Here is an 18061-nt window from a genome sequence, read left to right as displayed (position 1 = left end):
GAAACCTTGTTAATGTTATACGTCTCCAGAAAGGCTAGCATGCACAGGAGGTCACCTTTGTATTTAACTGCAGTACTAAGCTGCTTTTTCCTGTGGGTTTTCTCTGAGTTCTCCTTTTTTTATCCACAGTCCAAAGATTGAGTAAACAAAATTGTTTATAGTGTGTGTGTGTGTGTGTGTGTGTGTGTTTATACTGGTTTATACTTCTGCGTCAAGTGACCGGTGTGACCCACGGCGCATGCAACGCGCGTGGCTGTGCATTTATACTTCTGCGCGCTGTCTCTGTTGGTCTGCATTAACACTCCCGAAACGCTAGTGGGCAGTGAGGTGTAAATGTTCCTCTGTGTCGAGTTTCTTCGCTGCTGTTTTGCTTTTCCTGAACACTTCTTGGATGTACAAGTGGCTCAAACTCGCTCATTTTGAGGCAGGAACCAGCGGACGTGCCACAACTTTAACTATGAGGTAAACACAAAACAAAACTATCCATCCGGAGCTCCTTCGCAGGACTCCAAACTTGGAAACAATTGCTCCATCAGGCTCGCACCATTCGCGCGGCTCTCGGTCCCGCCCAAACTCGTCAGCGCTACCAAACCGACCAATCACAGAGCTTGTGCTACGCGACGTTGCGATGTGTAGTCACATTTTTTGAGAGGTGCACGTCAGCGACACCGACGGCCACGGCGAAGGGCTATGCGTCAGCGCCATAGCATACGAGTGCGTTTGACACATAAGTATAAATCAGCCTTAAATGCACAGCGACACGTGTTGCATGCGCGTGGGTTACGCCGGTCACTTGACGCAGAAGTATAAACCAGGCTTAACTTAAACATGTAAACATGTAAATATATTTGCTTGCTTTAAGGAGTTTTAAGGATTTTTTAACTTTATACGGCTGCCAACTTTTGACTTTAGCTTGGAGTGAGAATGTATGCCCCGCCCATATGCCCACAAGCCACGCCCCCACCAAGCCCCCTATTTATTTATAAATCTAAAAAAATTCTATATTCTTTTAATACAAACTTTTATAAAATATTTAGTAAAAATAAAAGTATTATTATTGTCCAATAATTATTCTATTCTGAATAAATAAATAAATTCTAAATGTAATAAGCTAATATCATTTAGGAAATCTTTTGCATGAATATATTAATTTAATTAGAATTAAATTCTATAGATTTTTTAGAAATTGTTTTATAGAATTATCTGTTGTGTGTTGTCTTCTGTGTCATGAGCCAGAGGTCAGTTCTTCGTACCTCGCTTAAATGATCTAAGATGATTTGGCACATCCTGAATCTGTTAATCTTGATATATAATCTTGATCTCTGGCTAATTTGGTTCTTCAAACAAGTTCGTGAATCAGATTAAAATGTCTGGATAAACTGATCTGAGATCACTGCGTGTGTTGTGAAGAACAGATCTATCAACTCACGAAATAATGATCAGCAATGCAACGATTGGCTGACGTGACGGCACAGCAGCGTAATGACATTATCTGATTAATATTCAATTATCCATGTGAGCTAAATTACATAAAATTCACAGTAAATGGTTTGTTAAATATGATACGCAATAACTTTACACCTTGTTGTGGGCTGCATGCTTTACCCTTTCATGTGTCATGAGCAACCTATTTAATTTTACAGTTAGAGCAGATTTTCCTTATTATAGTAGCCATAGTAGTATTATAGTAGCCGTTTTTTTAATTGGTGTAAAGAATAAATGGATGTTTACAAAAGCATTTTAATATTGGTAAAGGCGTCTGCAACTTTTTTAAAGTATCAAATCACTGTCATATTAACTGTCAAAACATCTTTATGACTTTATAAATGTATAATTGCTTTTAAAAAAGTCACATATTGTTCATGGCTATTATCATACACAATTTGGCACAATTTATACTAAAGCGATCTAAAAAGTTTCAGTCTTTGTACTTTAATTCCGGGGGTGCAGATTGCATAAGTTTTAATAATATATATATTTTTACACACACACACACACACACACACACACACACACACACACACACACACACACACACATATATATATATATATATATATATATATATATATATATATATATATATATATATATAGTTAATAATATTTACTATTTTCCCAGGTGTGTATTACTACTACTGTAAAAAATATCAGCATTTGGCACATACTTTCAGTATTAGCTTTGCTAGAACTGACCTGATCTAATTCTGTTTATATGAAATAAGCCTGCTCCAGACCAGGGTTGATCTACCAGAACTGTTGCTATAACAACACTTCTAGGATCAGTTTTGAAGACCGAAACAATCATGAATCATGTCAAATCATCAAAAACCAAATCCAGCAAACTGAGTAATCCACATGAGAAGAATGGACCCCACGACACACAGTCTTTGCGCTGAAACATGCTTTCCAAAGTGCTCCACAGCCTGGCTTGGCTTGAGCATGATCTGAGTTCAAGGCTAGGAGTTCTACTTGAAAGTAGCTAATTGCAGCACGCCTAAAAGGTGGCTTCCTCAACTTTACAAACGATTGCTAAACTCAATCAACGTGACCTCCACGTGACTTGTGCATGCGATCTTCAGACCTGGAGTCAGACGCACCACATTTTTGTCCCACAAGGTCCTGTCCACAGTCCTCATCGACAAGCCAGGCTCAAGCAAGTGGTGGGCACAGGGCTTGGAATTTGACTTAAAAGTGGCTGAATGTAGGCACTCCTGGAAGGTTTCTTACTCTACTTAAAATAAAATGCTAAGCCTAACACCCCGTCATGATTTAAACGCACACGCTTCTGATCTAGATTCAGACAGACTACCTCTGCGGCTCAGGGTCCATTCCAAAATCTTTAAAACCAAGCTGTGCACGAGGATGACCTGAGCTCAAGACTAGTAATTTGAATTGGCTCAATGTACGCACTCTTAAGAGGTGCCCTATTCAAGCACTCCTAAAAGGTGCCTTCCACTACCTTAAAGATAGTCAAGCCTTACAGCTTTGAACCACACATACTACTTATGATACATTCTATACAAGTACACACATGAAACATTCTACACAAACACAGACATGATGCATTTTATACAAGTACACACATGAAACATTCTACACAAATGATCCATTCTATACAAGTACACACATGAAACATTCTATACAAATAGATACATGATACACACACGCAAAGAATTCTATACATATACAAACATGATCCATTCCATACAAACACACAATACATTCCATACATGTATAAACACATGACCTATCTATACAGACACAATACATTCTATATACATATACACACTTGATACACTCTGGGATGGAACCCGGGTCTCCTGGGTGAAAGGTGAGTGATTAACCACTGATCCACTGAGGAACCCTTACAACAAAAAGATATAACACCATACAGAAACACACACAATACATATACACACATGATACATTCCATCTATATACAAACACATGATACAATCGATACATATACAAACACATGACATATCTATACAAATACACACATGATATCCTCCATACATATGCACACTCAATTTATTCCATAGATATACACACTTATACACTCTGGGTCAAGGCTTGGAATTTGATCTAAAAGTGTCTGAATGTGAGCACAGCTAAAAGGTGCCTCCCACAACTTTGCAAACAATTGCTAAAGTCAATCCTTGTGACCCTGGGGTGACGTAAACACGCAACGTTCAGATGTGGAGTCAAAAGATATAACACCATACAGAAACACACACAATACATATACACACATGATACATTCCATCTATATACAAACACATGATACAATCGATACATATACAAACACATGACATATCTATACAAATACACACATGATATCCTCCATATATTTGCACACTCAATTTATTCTATAGATATACACACTTATACACTCTGGGTCAAGGCTTGCAATTTGCTACCTGGAGTCAGACGCACCACATTTTTGTCTCACAAGGTCCTGTCCACAGTCCTCATCGACAAGCCAGGCTCAAGCCAGTGGTGGGCACAGGGCTGGGAATTTGACTTAAAAGTGGCTGAATGTAGGCACTGCTGGAAGGTTTCTTACTCTACTTAAAATAAAATGCTAAGCCTAACGCCCCGTCATGATCAAAACGCACACGCTTCTGATCTAGAGTGAGACAGACTACCTCTGCGGCTCAGGGTCTTATCCAAAGTCTTTAAAACCAAGCTGTGCACGAGTATGACCTGAGCTCAAGGCTAGTAATTTGAATTGGCTCAATGTACGCACTCTTAAGAGGTGCCCTATTCAAGCACTCCTAAAAGGTGCCTTCCACTACCTTAAAGAAAGCCAAGCCTTACAGCTTTGAACCTGACGTGATTTGAACACGCAACCTTCTGATCTGGAGTCAGACGCGCTACCGTTGCGCCACAGGTCCCTGCCTGCTGCAGCTGTCGACAAGCAAGACACGAGCATAAACTGAGCTCAAGGCGTGGAATTTGACCTAAAAGTGTCTGGATGTGAGCACAGCTACAAGGTGCCTCCCACAACTTTGCAAACAATTGCTAAAGTCAATCCTTGTGACCCTGGGGTGACGTAAACACGCAACGTTCAGATGTGGAGTCAGACACGTTACTTTTGTGTCCCATGAGGTCCTGTCCACTGTCCTCATCGGCAAATCAGACACAAGCATAAAGTAAGCACAAGGTTTGGAATCTGACTTAGATGTTGCTGAACGTAAGCACTCCTAGATGTTGCCTTACACTACTTTACGCATAAAGCCAAACTTAACACCTGTGACCCCGACGTGATTTGAACACACAACCTTCTGATCTGGAGTCAGACGCGCTACCGTTGCGCCACGAGGTCCTGTGGGGACAGGTCATCGATAAGCCAGACACAAGCATAAACTGAGCACAAAGCTGGGAAATCGACTACGGCTGCACCATAAGCTCCTTATCACAGTCCTCAACGGCAAGCTAGACACAAGCATAAACGGAACTCAAGGCTTGCAGTTTGACTTGAAGGTGGCTGAATTGAAGCACACCTGGAAGGTACCTTCCACGTTTTTACAAACCACTGCTAAACTCAACCTTTGGCACCTGATTTGAACGTGCGACCTTCGGATCTGGAGACAGACGTGCTAATTGTTTTGTCCCACGAGCTCCTGTCCACCCTCCCCATCGACAAGCAAGACTCGAGCGTATGGTAAGCACAGGGCTGGGAATTTGACTTAAAAATGGCTGAAAGCAAGCACTCCAAGATTTGCCTTGCACATGTTTACAAACAATTGGTTAGCTCAATGCTTGTGTCCGCAAGGCAATTTGAATTGGCAAGCCTCTGATCTGGACTTAGAGGCACTGTCTTTGCGCTGAAACATGCTTTCCAAAGTGCTCCACAGCCTGGCTTGGCTTGAGCATGATCTGAGTTCAAGGCTAGGAGTTCTACTTGAAAGTAGCTAATTGCAGCACGCCTAAAAGGTGGCTTCCTCAACTTTACAAACGATTGCTAAACTCAATCAACGTGACCTCCACGTGACTTGTGCATGCGATCTTCAGACCTGGAGTCAGACGCACCACATTTTTGTCCCACAAGGTCCTGTCCACAGTCCTCATCGACAAGCCAGGCTCAAGCAAGTGGTGGGCACAGGGCTGGGAATTTGACTTAAAAGTGGCTGAATGTAGGCACTCCTGGAAGGTTTCTTACTCTATTTAAAATAAAATGCTAAGCCTAACGCACCGTCATGATCAAAACGCACACGCTTCTGATCTAGAGTCAGACAGCCTACCTCTGCGGCTCAGGGTCCATTCCAAAGTCTTTAAAACCAAGCTGTGCACGAGGATGACCTGAGCTCAAGACTAGTAATTTGAATTGGCTCAATGTACGCACTCTTAAGAGGTGCCCTATTTAAGCACTCCTAAAAGGTGCCTTCCACTACCTTAAAGAAAGTCAAGCCTTACAGCTTTGAACCACACATACTACTTATGATACATTCTATACAAGTACACACATGAAACATTCTACACAAATGATCCATTCTATACAAGTACACACAAGAAACATTCTATACAAATAGATACATATACACACACGAAGAATTCTATACATATACAAACATGATCCATTCCATACAAACACACGATACATTCCATACATGTATAAACACATGACCTATCTATACATACACAATACATTCTATATACATATACACACTTGATACACTCTGGGATAGAACCCGGGTCTCCGGGGTGAAAGGTGAGTGATTAACCACTGATCCACTGAGGAACCCTTACAACAAACAGATATAACACCATACAGAAACACACACAATACACATACACACATGATACATTCCATCTATATACAAACACATGATACAATCGATACATATACAAACACATGACATATCTATACAAATACACACATGATATCCTCCATACATATGCACACTCAATTTATTCCACAGATATACACACTTATACACTCTGGGTCAAGGCTTGCAATTTGACCTAAAAGTGTCTGAATGTAAGCACAGCTAAAAGGTGCCTCCCACAACTTTGCAAACAATTGCTAAAGTCAATCCTTGTGACCCTGGGGTGACGTAAACACGCAACGTTCAGATGTGGAGTCAAAAGATATAACACCCTACAGAAACACACACAATACATATACACACATGATACATTCCATCTATATACAAACACATGATACAATCGATACATATACAAACACATGACATATCTATACAAATACACACATGATATCCTCCATACATATGCACACTCAATTTATTCCACAGATATACACACTTATACACTCTGGGTCAAGGCTTGCAATTTGACCTAAAAGTGTCTGAATGTAAGCACAGCTAAAAGGTGCCTCCCACAACTTTGCAAACAATTGCTAAAGTCAATCCTTGTGACCCTGGGGTGACGTAAACACGCAACGTTCAGATGTGGAGTCAAAAGATATAACACCCTACAGAAACACACACAATACATATACACACATGATACATTCCATCTATATACAAACACATGATACAATCGATACATATACAAACACATGACATATCTATACAAATACACACATGATATCCTCCATATATTTGCACACTCAATTTATTCTATAGATATACACACTTATACACTCTGGGTCAAGGCTTGCAATTTGCTACCTGGAGTCAGACGCACCACATTTTTGTCCCACAAGGTCCTGTCCACAGTCCTCATCGACAAGCCAGGCTCAAGCAAGTGGTGGGCACAGGGCTGGGAATTTGACTTAAAAGTGGCTGAATGTAGGCACTCCTGGAAGGTTTCTTACTCTACTTAAAATAAAATGCTAAGCCTAACGCCCCGTCATGATCAAAACGCACACGCTTCTGATCTAGAGTCAGACAGACTACCTCTGCGGCTCAGGGTCTTATCCAAAGTCTTTAAAACCAAGCTGTGCACGAGTATGACCTGAGCTCAAGGCTAGTAATTTGAATTAACTCAATGTACGCACTCTTAAGAGGTGCCCTATTCAAGCACTCCTAAAAGGTGCCTTCCACTACCTTAAAGAAAGTCAAGCCTTACAGCTTTGAACCTGACGTGATTTGAACACGCAACCTTCTGATCTGGAGTCAGACGCGCTACCGTTGCGCCACAGGTCCCTGCCTGCTGCATCTGTCGACAAGCAAAAGATGAGCATAAACTGAGCTCAAGGCGTGGAATTTGACCTAAAAGTGTCTGGATGTGAGCACAGCTACAAGGTGCCTCCCACAACTTTGCAAACAATTGCTAAAGTCAATCCTTGTGACCCTGGGGTGACGTAAACACGCAACGTTCAGATGTGGAGTCAGACACGTTACTTTTGTGTCCCATGAGGTCCTGTCCACTGTCCTCATCGGCAAATCAGACACAAGCGTAAAGTAAGCACAAGGTTTGGAATCTGACTTAGATGTTGCTGAACGTAAGCACTCCTAGATGTTGCCTTCCACTTCTTTACGCATAAAGCCAAGCTTAACACCTGTGACCCCGACGTGATTTGAACACGCAACCTTCTGATCTGGAGTCAGACGCGCTACCGTTGCGCCACGAGGTCCTGTGGGGACGAGTCTTCGATAAGCCAGACACAAGCATAAACTGAGCACAAAGCTGGGAAATCGACTACCGCTGCACCATAAGCTCCTTATCACAGTCCTCAACGGCAAGCTAGACACAAGCATAAACGGAACTCAAGGCTTGCAGTTTGACTTGAAGGTGGCTGAATTGAAGCACACCTGAAAGGTACCTTCCACGTTTTTACAAACCGCTGCTAAACTCAACCTTTGGCACCTGATTTGAACGTGCGACCTTCGGATCTGGAGTCAGACGCGCTAATTGTTTTGTCCCACGAGCTCCTGTCCACCCTCCCCATCGACAAGCAAGACTCGAGCGTATGGTAAGCACAGGGCTGGGAATTTGACTTAAAAATGGCTGAAAGCAAGCACTCCAAGATGTGCCTTGCACATGTTTACAAACAATTGGTTAGCTCAATGCTTGTGTCCGCAAGGCAATTTGAATTGGCAAGCCTCTGATCTGGACTTAGAGGCACTGTCTTTGCGCTGAAACATGCTTTCCAAAGTGCTCCACAGCCTGGCTTGGCTTGAGCATGATCTGAGTTCAAGGCTAGGAGTTCTACTTGAAAGTAGCTAATTGCAGCACGCCTAAAAGGTGGCTTCCTCAACTTTACAAACGATTGCTATACTCAATCAACGTGACCTCCACGTGACTTGTGCATGCGATCTTCAGACCTGGAGTCAGACGCACCACATTTTTGTCCCACAAGGTCCTGTCCACAGTCCTCATCGACAAGCCAGGCTCAAGCAAGTGGTGGGCACAGGGCTTGGAATTTGACTTAAAAGTGGCTGAATGTAGGCACTCCTGGAAGGTTTCTTACTCTACTTAAAATAAAATGCTAAGCCTAACGCCCCGTCATGATCAAAACGCACACGCTTCTGATCTAGAGTCAGACAGACTACCTCTGCGGCTCAGGGTCTTATCCAAAGTCTTTAAAACCAAGCTGTGCACGAGTATGACCTGAGCTCAAGGCTAGTAATTTGAATTAACTCAATGTACGCACTCTTAAGAGGTGCCCTATTCAAGCACTCCTAAAAGGTGCCTTCCACTACCTTAAAGAAAGTCAAGCCTTACAGCTTTGAACCTGACGTGATTTGAACACGCAACCTTCTGATCTGGAGTCAGACGCGCTACCGTTGCGCCACAGGTCCCTGCCTGCTGCATCTGTCGACAAGCAAAAGATGAGCATAAACTGAGCTCAAGGCGTGGAATTTGACCTAAAAGTGTCTGGATGTGAGCACAGCTACAAGGTGCCTCCCACAACTTTGCAAACAATTGCTAAAGTCAATCCTTGTGACCCTGGGGTGACGTAAACACGCAACGTTCAGATGTGGAGTCAGACACGTTACTTTTGTGTCCCATGAGGTCCTGTCCACTGTCCTCATCGGCAAATCAGACACAAGCGTAAAGTAAGCACAAGGTTTGGAATCTGACTTAGATGTTGCTGAACGTAAGCACTCCTAGATGTTGCCTTCCACTTCTTTACGCATAAAGCCAAGCTTAACACCTGTGACCCCGACGTGATTTGAACACGCAACCTTCTGATCTGGAGTCAGACGCGCTACCGTTGCGCCACGAGGTCCTGTGGGGACGAGTCTTCGATAAGCCAGACACAAGCATAAACTGAGCACAAAGCTGGGAAATCGACTACCGCTGCACCATAAGCTCCTTATCACAGTCCTCAACGGCAAGCTAGACACAAGCATAAACGGAACTCAAGGCTTGCAGTTTGACTTGAAGGTGGCTGAATTGAAGCACACCTGGAAGGTACCTTCCACGTTTTTACAAACCACTGCTAAACTCAACCTTTGGCACCTGATTTGAACGTGCGACCTTCGGATCTGGAGACAGACGTGCTAATTGTTTTGTCCCACGAGCTCCTGTCCACCCTCCCCATCGACAAGCAAGACTCGAGCGTATGGTAAGCACAGGGCTGGGAATTTGACTTAAAAATGGCTGAAAGCAAGCACTCCAAGATTTGCCTTGCACATGTTTACAAACAATTGGTTAGCTCAATGCTTGTGTCCGCAAGGCAATTTGAATTGGCAAGCCTCTGATCTGGACTTAGAGGCACTGTCTTTGCGCTGAAACATGCTTTCCAAAGTGCTCCACAGCCTGGCTTGGCTTGAGCATGATCTGAGTTCAAGGCTAGGAGTTCTACTTGAAAGTAGCTAATTGCAGCACGCCTAAAAGGTGGCTTCCTCAACTTTACAAACGATTGCTAAACTCAATCAACGTGACCTCCACGTGACTTGTGCATGCGATCTTCAGACCTGGAGTCAGACGCACCACATTTTTGTCCCACAAGGTCCTGTCCACAGTCCTCATCGACAAGCCAGGCTCAAGCAAGTGGTGGGCACAGGGCTGGGAATTTGACTTAAAAGTGGCTGAATGTAGGCACTCCTGGAAGGTTTCTTACTCTATTTAAAATAAAATGCTAAGCCTAACGCACCGTCATGATCAAAACGCACACGCTTCTGATCTAGAGTCAGACAGCCTACCTCTGCGGCTCAGGGTCCATTCCAAAGTCTTTAAAACCAAGCTGTGCACGAGGATGACCTGAGCTCAAGACTAGTAATTTGAATTGGCTCAATGTACGCACTCTTAAGAGGTGCCCTATTTAAGCACTCCTAAAAGGTGCCTTCCACTACCTTAAAGAAAGTCAAGCCTTACAGCTTTGAACCACACATACTACTTATGATACATTCTATACAAGTACACACATGAAACATTCTACACAAATGATCCATTCTATACAAGTACACACACAAGAAACATTCTATACAAATAGATACATATACACACACGAAGAATTCTATACATATACAAACATGATCCATTCCATACAAACACACGATACATTCCATACATGTATAAACACATGACCTATCTATACATACACAATACATTCTATATACATATACACACTTGATACACTCTGGGATAGAACCCGGGTCTCCGGGGTGAAAGGTGAGTGATTAACCACTGATCCACTGAGGAACCCTTACAACAAACAGATATAACACCATACAGAAACACACACAATACACATACACACATGATACATTCCATCTATATACAAACACATGATACAATCGATACATATACAAACACATGACATATCTATACAAATACACACATGATATCCTCCATACATATGCACACTCAATTTATTCCACAGATATACACACTTATACACTCTGGGTCAAGGCTTGCAATTTGACCTAAAAGTGTCTGAATGTAAGCACAGCTAAAAGGTGCCTCCCACAACTTTGCAAACAATTGCTAAAGTCAATCCTTGTGACCCTGGGGTGACGTAAACACGCAACGTTCAGATGTGGAGTCAAAAGATATAACACCCTACAGAAACACACACAATACATATACACACATGATACATTCCATCTATATACAAACACATGATACAATCGATACATATACAAACACATGACATATCTATACAAATACACACATGATATCCTCCATACATATGCACACTCAATTTATTCCACAGATATACACACTTATACACTCTGGGTCAAGGCTTGCAATTTGACCTAAAAGTGTCTGAATGTAAGCACAGCTAAAAGGTGCCTCCCACAACTTTGCAAACAATTGCTAAAGTCAATCCTTGTGACCCTGGGGTGACGTAAACACGCAACGTTCAGATGTGGAGTCAAAAGATATAACACCCTACAGAAACACACACAATACATATACACACATGATACATTCCATCTATATACAAACACATGATACAATCGATACATATACAAACACATGACATATCTATACAAATACACACATGATATCCTCCATATATTTGCACACTCAATTTATTCTATAGATATACACACTTATACACTCTGGGTCAAGGCTTGCAATTTGCTACCTGGAGTCAGACGCACCACATTTTTGTCCCACAAGGTCCTGTCCACAGTCCTCATCGACAAGCCAGGCTCAAGCAAGTGGTGGGCACAGGGCTGGGAATTTGACTTAAAAGTGGCTGAATGTAGGCACTCCTGGAAGGTTTCTTACTCTACTTAAAATAAAATGCTAAGCCTAACGCCCCGTCATGATCAAAACGCACACGCTTCTGATCTAGAGTCAGACAGACTACCTCTGCGGCTCAGGGTCTTATCCAAAGTCTTTAAAACCAAGCTGTGCACGAGTATGACCTGAGCTCAAGGCTAGTAATTTGAATTAACTCAATGTACGCACTCTTAAGAGGTGCCCTATTCAAGCACTCCTAAAAGGTGCCTTCCACTACCTTAAAGAAAGTCAAGCCTTACAGCTTTGAACCTGACGTGATTTGAACACGCAACCTTCTGATCTGGAGTCAGACGCGCTACCGTTGCGCCACAGGTCCCTGCCTGCTGCATCTGTCGACAAGCAAAAGATGAGCATAAACTGAGCTCAAGGCGTGGAATTTGACCTAAAAGTGTCTGGATGTGAGCACAGCTACAAGGTGCCTCCCACAACTTTGCAAACAATTGCTAAAGTCAATCCTTGTGACCCTGGGGTGACGTAAACACGCAACGTTCAGATGTGGAGTCAGACACGTTACTTTTGTGTCCCATGAGGTCCTGTCCACTGTCCTCATCGGCAAATCAGACACAAGCGTAAAGTAAGCACAAGGTTTGGAATCTGACTTAGATGTTGCTGAACGTAAGCACTCCTAGATGTTGCCTTCCACTTCTTTACGCATAAAGCCAAGCTTAACACCTGTGACCCCGACGTGATTTGAACACGCAACCTTCTGATCTGGAGTCAGACGCGCTACCGTTGCGCCACGAGGTCCTGTGGGGACGAGTCTTCGATAAGCCAGACACAAGCATAAACTGAGCACAAAGCTGGGAAATCGACTACCGCTGCACCATAAGCTCCTTATCACAGTCCTCAACGGCAAGCTAGACACAAGCATAAACGGAACTCAAGGCTTGCAGTTTGACTTGAAGGTGGCTGAATTGAAGCACACCTGAAAGGTACCTTCCACGTTTTTACAAACCGCTGCTAAACTCAACCTTTGGCACCTGATTTGAACGTGCGACCTTCGGATCTGGAGTCAGACGCGCTAATTGTTTTGTCCCACGAGCTCCTGTCCACCCTCCCCATCGACAAGCAAGACTCGAGCGTATGGTAAGCACAGGGCTGGGAATTTGACTTAAAAATGGCTGAAAGCAAGCACTCCAAGATGTGCCTTGCACATGTTTACAAACAATTGGTTAGCTCAATGCTTGTGTCCGCAAGGCAATTTGAATTGGCAAGCCTCTGATCTGGACTTAGAGGCACTGTCTTTGCGCTGAAACATGCTTTCCAAAGTGCTCCACAGCCTGGCTTGGCTTGAGCATGATCTGAGTTCAAGGCTAGGAGTTCTACTTGAAAGTAGCTAATTGCAGCACGCCTAAAAGGTGGCTTCCTCAACTTTACAAACGATTGCTATACTCAATCAACGTGACCTCCACGTGACTTGTGCATGCGATCTTCAGACCTGGAGTCAGACGCACCACATTTTTGTCCCACAAGGTCCTGTCCACAGTCCTCATCGACAAGCCAGGCTCAAGCAAGTGGTGGGCACAGGGCTTGGAATTTGACTTAAAAGTGGCTGAATGTAGGCACTCCTATAAGGTTTCTTACTCTACTTAAAATAAAATGCTAAGCCTAACGCCCCATCATGATTTAAACGCACACGCTTCTGATCTAGAGTCAGACAGACTACCTCTGCGGCTCAGGGTCCATTCCAAAGTCTTTAAAACCAAGCTGTGCACGAGGATGACCTGAGCTCAAGACTAGTAATTTGAATTGGCTCAATGTACGCACTCTTAAGAGGTGCCCTATTCAAGCACTCCTAAAAGGTGCCTTCCACTACCTTAAAGAAAGTCAAGCCTTACAGCTTTGAACCACACATACTACTTATGATAAATTCTATACAAGTACACACATGAAACATTCTACACAAACACAGACATGATGCATTTTATACAAGTACACACTAGAAACATTCTATACAAACATGATGCATTTTATACAAGTACACACATGAAACATTCTACACAAGTACACACATGAAACATTCTATACAAATGGATACATGATACATATACACACACAAAGAATTCTATACATATACAAACATGATCCATTCCATACAAACACACGATACATTCCATACATGTATAAACACATGACCTATCTATACATACACAATCCATTCTATATACATATACACACTTGATACACTCTGGGATAGAACCCAGGTCTCCGGGGTGAAAGGTGAGTGATTAACCACTGATCCACTGAGGAACCCTTACAACAAAAAGATATAGCACCATACAGAAACACACACAATACATATACACACATGATACATTCCATCTATATACAAACACATGATACAATCGATACATATACAAACACATGACATATCTATACAAATACACACATGATATCCTCCATACATATGCACACTCAATTTATTCCATAGATATACACACTTATACACTCTGGGTCAAGGCTTGGAATTTGACCTAAAAGTGTCTGAATGTGAGCACAGCTAAAAGGTGCCTCCCACAACTTTGCAAACAATTGCTAAAGTCAATCCTTGTGACCCTGGGGTGACGTAAACACGCAACGTTCAGATGTGGAGTCAAAAGATATAACACCATACAGAAACACACACAATACATATACACACATGATACATTCCATCTATATACAAACACATGATACAATCGATACATATACAAACACATGACATATCTATACAAATACACACATGATATCCTCCATATATTTGCACACTCAATTTATTCTATAGATATACACACTTATACACTCTGGGTCAAGGCTTGCAATTTGCTACCTGGAGTCAGACGCACCACATTTTTGTCCCACAAGGTCCTGTCCACAGTCCTCATCGACAAGCCAGGCTCAAGCAAGTGGTGGGCACAGGGCTGGGAATTTGACTTAAAAGTGGCTGAATGTAGGCACTCCTGGAAGGTTTCTTACTCTACTTAAAATAAAATGCTAAGCCTAACGCCCCGTCATGATCAAAACGCACACGCTTCTGATCTAGAGTCAGACAGCCTACCTCTGCGGCTCAGGGTCTTATCCAAAGTCTTTAAAACCAAGCTGTGCACGAGTATGACCTGAGCTCAAGGCTAGTAATTTGAGTTGGCTTAATGTACGCACTCTTAAGAGGTGCCCTATTCAAGCACTCCTAAAAGGTGCCTTCCACTACCTTAAAGAAAGTCAAGCCTTAAAGCTTTGAACCTGACGTGATTTGAACACGCAACCTTCTGATCTGGAGTCAGACGCGCTACCGTTGCGCCACAGGTCCCTGCCCGCTGCAGCTGTCGACAAGCAAGACACGAGCATAAACTGAGCTCAAGGCGTGGAATCTGACCTTAAAGTGTCTGGATGTGAGCACAGCTACAAGGTGCCTCCCACAACTTTGCAAACAATTGCTAAAGTCAATCCTTGTGACCCTGGGGTGACGTAAACACGCAACGTTCAGATGTGGAGTCAGACACGTTACTTTTGTGTCCCATGAGGTCCTGTCCACTGTCCTCATCGGCAAATCAGACACAAGCGTAAAGTAAGCACAAGGTTTGGAATCTGACTTAGATGTTGCTGAACGTAAGCACTCCTAGATGTTGCCTTCCACTTCTTTACGCATAAAGCCAAGCTTAACACCTGTGACCCCGACGTGATTTGAACACGCAACCTTCTGATCTGGAGTCAGACGCGCTACCGTTGCGCCACGAGGTCCTGTGGGGACGAGTCTTCGATAAGCCAGACACAAGCATAAACTGAGCACAAAGCTGGGAAATCGACTACCGCTGCACCATAAGCTCCTTATCACAGTCCTCAACGGCAAGCTAGACACAAGCATAAACGGAACTCAAGGCTTGCAGTTTGACTTGAAGGTGGCTGAATTGAAGCACACCTGAAAGGTACCTTCCACGTTTTTACAAACCGCTGCTAAACTCAACCTTTGGCACCTGATTTGAACGTGCGACCTTCGGATCTGGAGTCAGACGCGCTAATTGTTTTGTCCCACGAGCTCCTGTCCACCCTCCCCATCGACAAGCAAGACTCGAGCGTATGGTAAGCACAGGGCTGGGAATTTGACTTAAAAATGGCTGAAAGCAAGCACTCCAAGATGTGCCTTGCACATGTTTACAAACAATTGGTTAGCTCAATGCTTGTGTCCGCAAGGCAATTTGAATTGGTAAGCCTCTGATCTGGACTTAGAGGCACTGTCTTTGCGCTGAAACATGCTTTCCAAAGTGCTCCACAGCCTGGCTTGGCTTGAGCATGATCTGAGTTCAAGGCTAGGAGTTCTACTTGAAAGTAGCTAATTGCAGCACGCCTAAAAGGTGGCTTCCTCAACTTTACAAACGATTGCTATACTCAATCAACGTGACCTCCACGTGACTTGTGCATGCGATCTTCAGACCTGGAGTCAGACGCACCACATTTTTGTCCCACAAGGTCCTGTCCACAGTCCTCATCGACAAGCCAGGCTCAAGCAAGTGGTGGGCACAGGGCTTGGAATTTGACTTAAAAGTGGCTGAATGTAGGCACTCCTATAAGGTTTCTTACTCTACTTAAAATAAAATGCTAAGCCTAACGCCCCATCATGATTTAAACGCACACGCTTCTGATCTAGAGTCAGACAGACTACCTCTGCGGCTCAGGGTCCATTCCAAAGTCTTTAAAACCAAGCTGTGCACGAGGATGACCTGAGCTCAAGACTAGTAATTTGAATTGGCTCAATGTACGCACTCTTAAGAGGTGCCCTATTCAAGCACTCCTAAAAGGTGCCTTCCACTACCTTAAAGAAAGTCAAGTCTTACAGCTTTGAACCACACATACTACTTATGATAAATTCTATACAAGTACACACATGAAACATTCTACACAAACACAGACATGATGCATTTTATACAAGTACACACTAGAAACATTCTATACAAACATGATGCATTTTATACAAGTACACACATGAAACATTCTACACAAGTACACACATGAAACATTCTATACAAATGGATACATGATACATATACACACACAAAGAATTCTATACATATACAAACATGATCCATTCCATACAAACACACGATACATTCCATACATGTATAAACACATGACCTATCTATACATACACAATCCATTCTATATACATATACACACTTGATACACTCTGGGATAGAACCCAGGTCTCCGGGGTGAAAGGTGAGTGATTAACCACTGATCCACTGAGGAACCCTTACAACAAAAAGATATAGCACCATACAGAAACACACACAATACATATACACACATGATACATTCCATCTATATACAAACACATGATACAATCGATACATATACAAACACATGACATATCTATACAAATACACACATGATATCCTCCATACATATGCACACTCAATTTATTCCATAGATATACACACTTATACACTCTGGGTCAAGGCTTGGAATTTGACCTAAAAGTGTCTGAATGTGAGCACAGCTAAAAGGTGCCTCCCACAACTTTGCAAACAATTGCTAAAGTCAATCCTTGTGACCCTGGGGTGACGTAAACACGCAACGTTCAGATGTGGAGTCAAAAGATATAACACCATACAGAAACACACACAATACATATACACACATGATACATTCCATCTATATACAAACACATGATACAATCGATACATATACAAACACATGACATATCTATACAAATACACACATGATATCCTCCATATATTTGCACACTCAATTTATTCTATAGATATACACACTTATACACTCTGGGTCAAGGCTTGCAATTTGCTACCTGGAGTCAGACGCACCACATTTTTGTCTCACAAGGTCCTGTCCACAGTCCTCATCGACAAGCCAGGCTCAAGCAAGTGGTGGGCACAGGGCTGGGAATTTGACTTAAAAGTGGCTGAATGTAGGCACTCCTGGAAGGTTTCTTACTCTACTTAAAATAAAATGCT

General features: G+C 42.8%; 10 non-coding genes across 10 annotated transcripts; all 10 read right to left on the bottom strand.

Annotated features, from left to right (window-relative positions):
* Positions 1 to 4327: 4327 nt before the first annotated feature.
* Positions 4328 to 4399, bottom strand: trnaw-cca (transfer RNA tryptophan (anticodon CCA)). The gene has a single exon. It is a non-coding gene; the product is annotated as a tRNA-Trp (tRNA).
* A 359-nt stretch (positions 4400 to 4758) lies between these two features.
* On the bottom strand, positions 4759 to 4830 carry trnaw-cca (transfer RNA tryptophan (anticodon CCA)). Its single transcript has one exon. It is a non-coding gene; the product is annotated as a tRNA-Trp (tRNA).
* Positions 4831 to 7543: 2713 nt separating this feature from the next.
* On the bottom strand, positions 7544 to 7615 carry trnaw-cca (transfer RNA tryptophan (anticodon CCA)). The gene has a single exon. It is a non-coding gene; the product is annotated as a tRNA-Trp (tRNA).
* A 359-nt stretch (positions 7616 to 7974) lies between these two features.
* trnaw-cca (transfer RNA tryptophan (anticodon CCA)) lies at positions 7975 to 8046 on the bottom strand. Its single transcript has one exon. It is a non-coding gene; the product is annotated as a tRNA-Trp (tRNA).
* Positions 8047 to 9142: 1096 nt separating this feature from the next.
* trnaw-cca (transfer RNA tryptophan (anticodon CCA)) lies at positions 9143 to 9214 on the bottom strand. The gene has a single exon. It is a non-coding gene; the product is annotated as a tRNA-Trp (tRNA).
* A 359-nt stretch (positions 9215 to 9573) lies between these two features.
* On the bottom strand, positions 9574 to 9645 carry trnaw-cca (transfer RNA tryptophan (anticodon CCA)). The gene has a single exon. It is a non-coding gene; the product is annotated as a tRNA-Trp (tRNA).
* A 2715-nt stretch (positions 9646 to 12360) lies between these two features.
* Positions 12361 to 12432, bottom strand: trnaw-cca (transfer RNA tryptophan (anticodon CCA)). Its single transcript has one exon. It is a non-coding gene; the product is annotated as a tRNA-Trp (tRNA).
* A 359-nt stretch (positions 12433 to 12791) lies between these two features.
* trnaw-cca (transfer RNA tryptophan (anticodon CCA)) lies at positions 12792 to 12863 on the bottom strand. Its single transcript has one exon. It is a non-coding gene; the product is annotated as a tRNA-Trp (tRNA).
* Positions 12864 to 15330: 2467 nt separating this feature from the next.
* Positions 15331 to 15402, bottom strand: trnaw-cca (transfer RNA tryptophan (anticodon CCA)). The gene has a single exon. It is a non-coding gene; the product is annotated as a tRNA-Trp (tRNA).
* A 359-nt stretch (positions 15403 to 15761) lies between these two features.
* trnaw-cca (transfer RNA tryptophan (anticodon CCA)) lies at positions 15762 to 15833 on the bottom strand. Its single transcript has one exon. It is a non-coding gene; the product is annotated as a tRNA-Trp (tRNA).
* Positions 15834 to 18061: the final 2228 nt, after the last annotated feature.

The sequence above is a fragment of the Danio rerio genome, chromosome 16, assembly GCF_049306965.1.
Source record: "Danio rerio strain Tuebingen ecotype United States chromosome 16, GRCz12tu, whole genome shotgun sequence".
NCBI lineage: Eukaryota > Metazoa > Chordata > Actinopteri > Cypriniformes > Danionidae > Danio > Danio rerio.
This window is presented reverse-complemented; position numbering and strand designations above follow the sequence as displayed.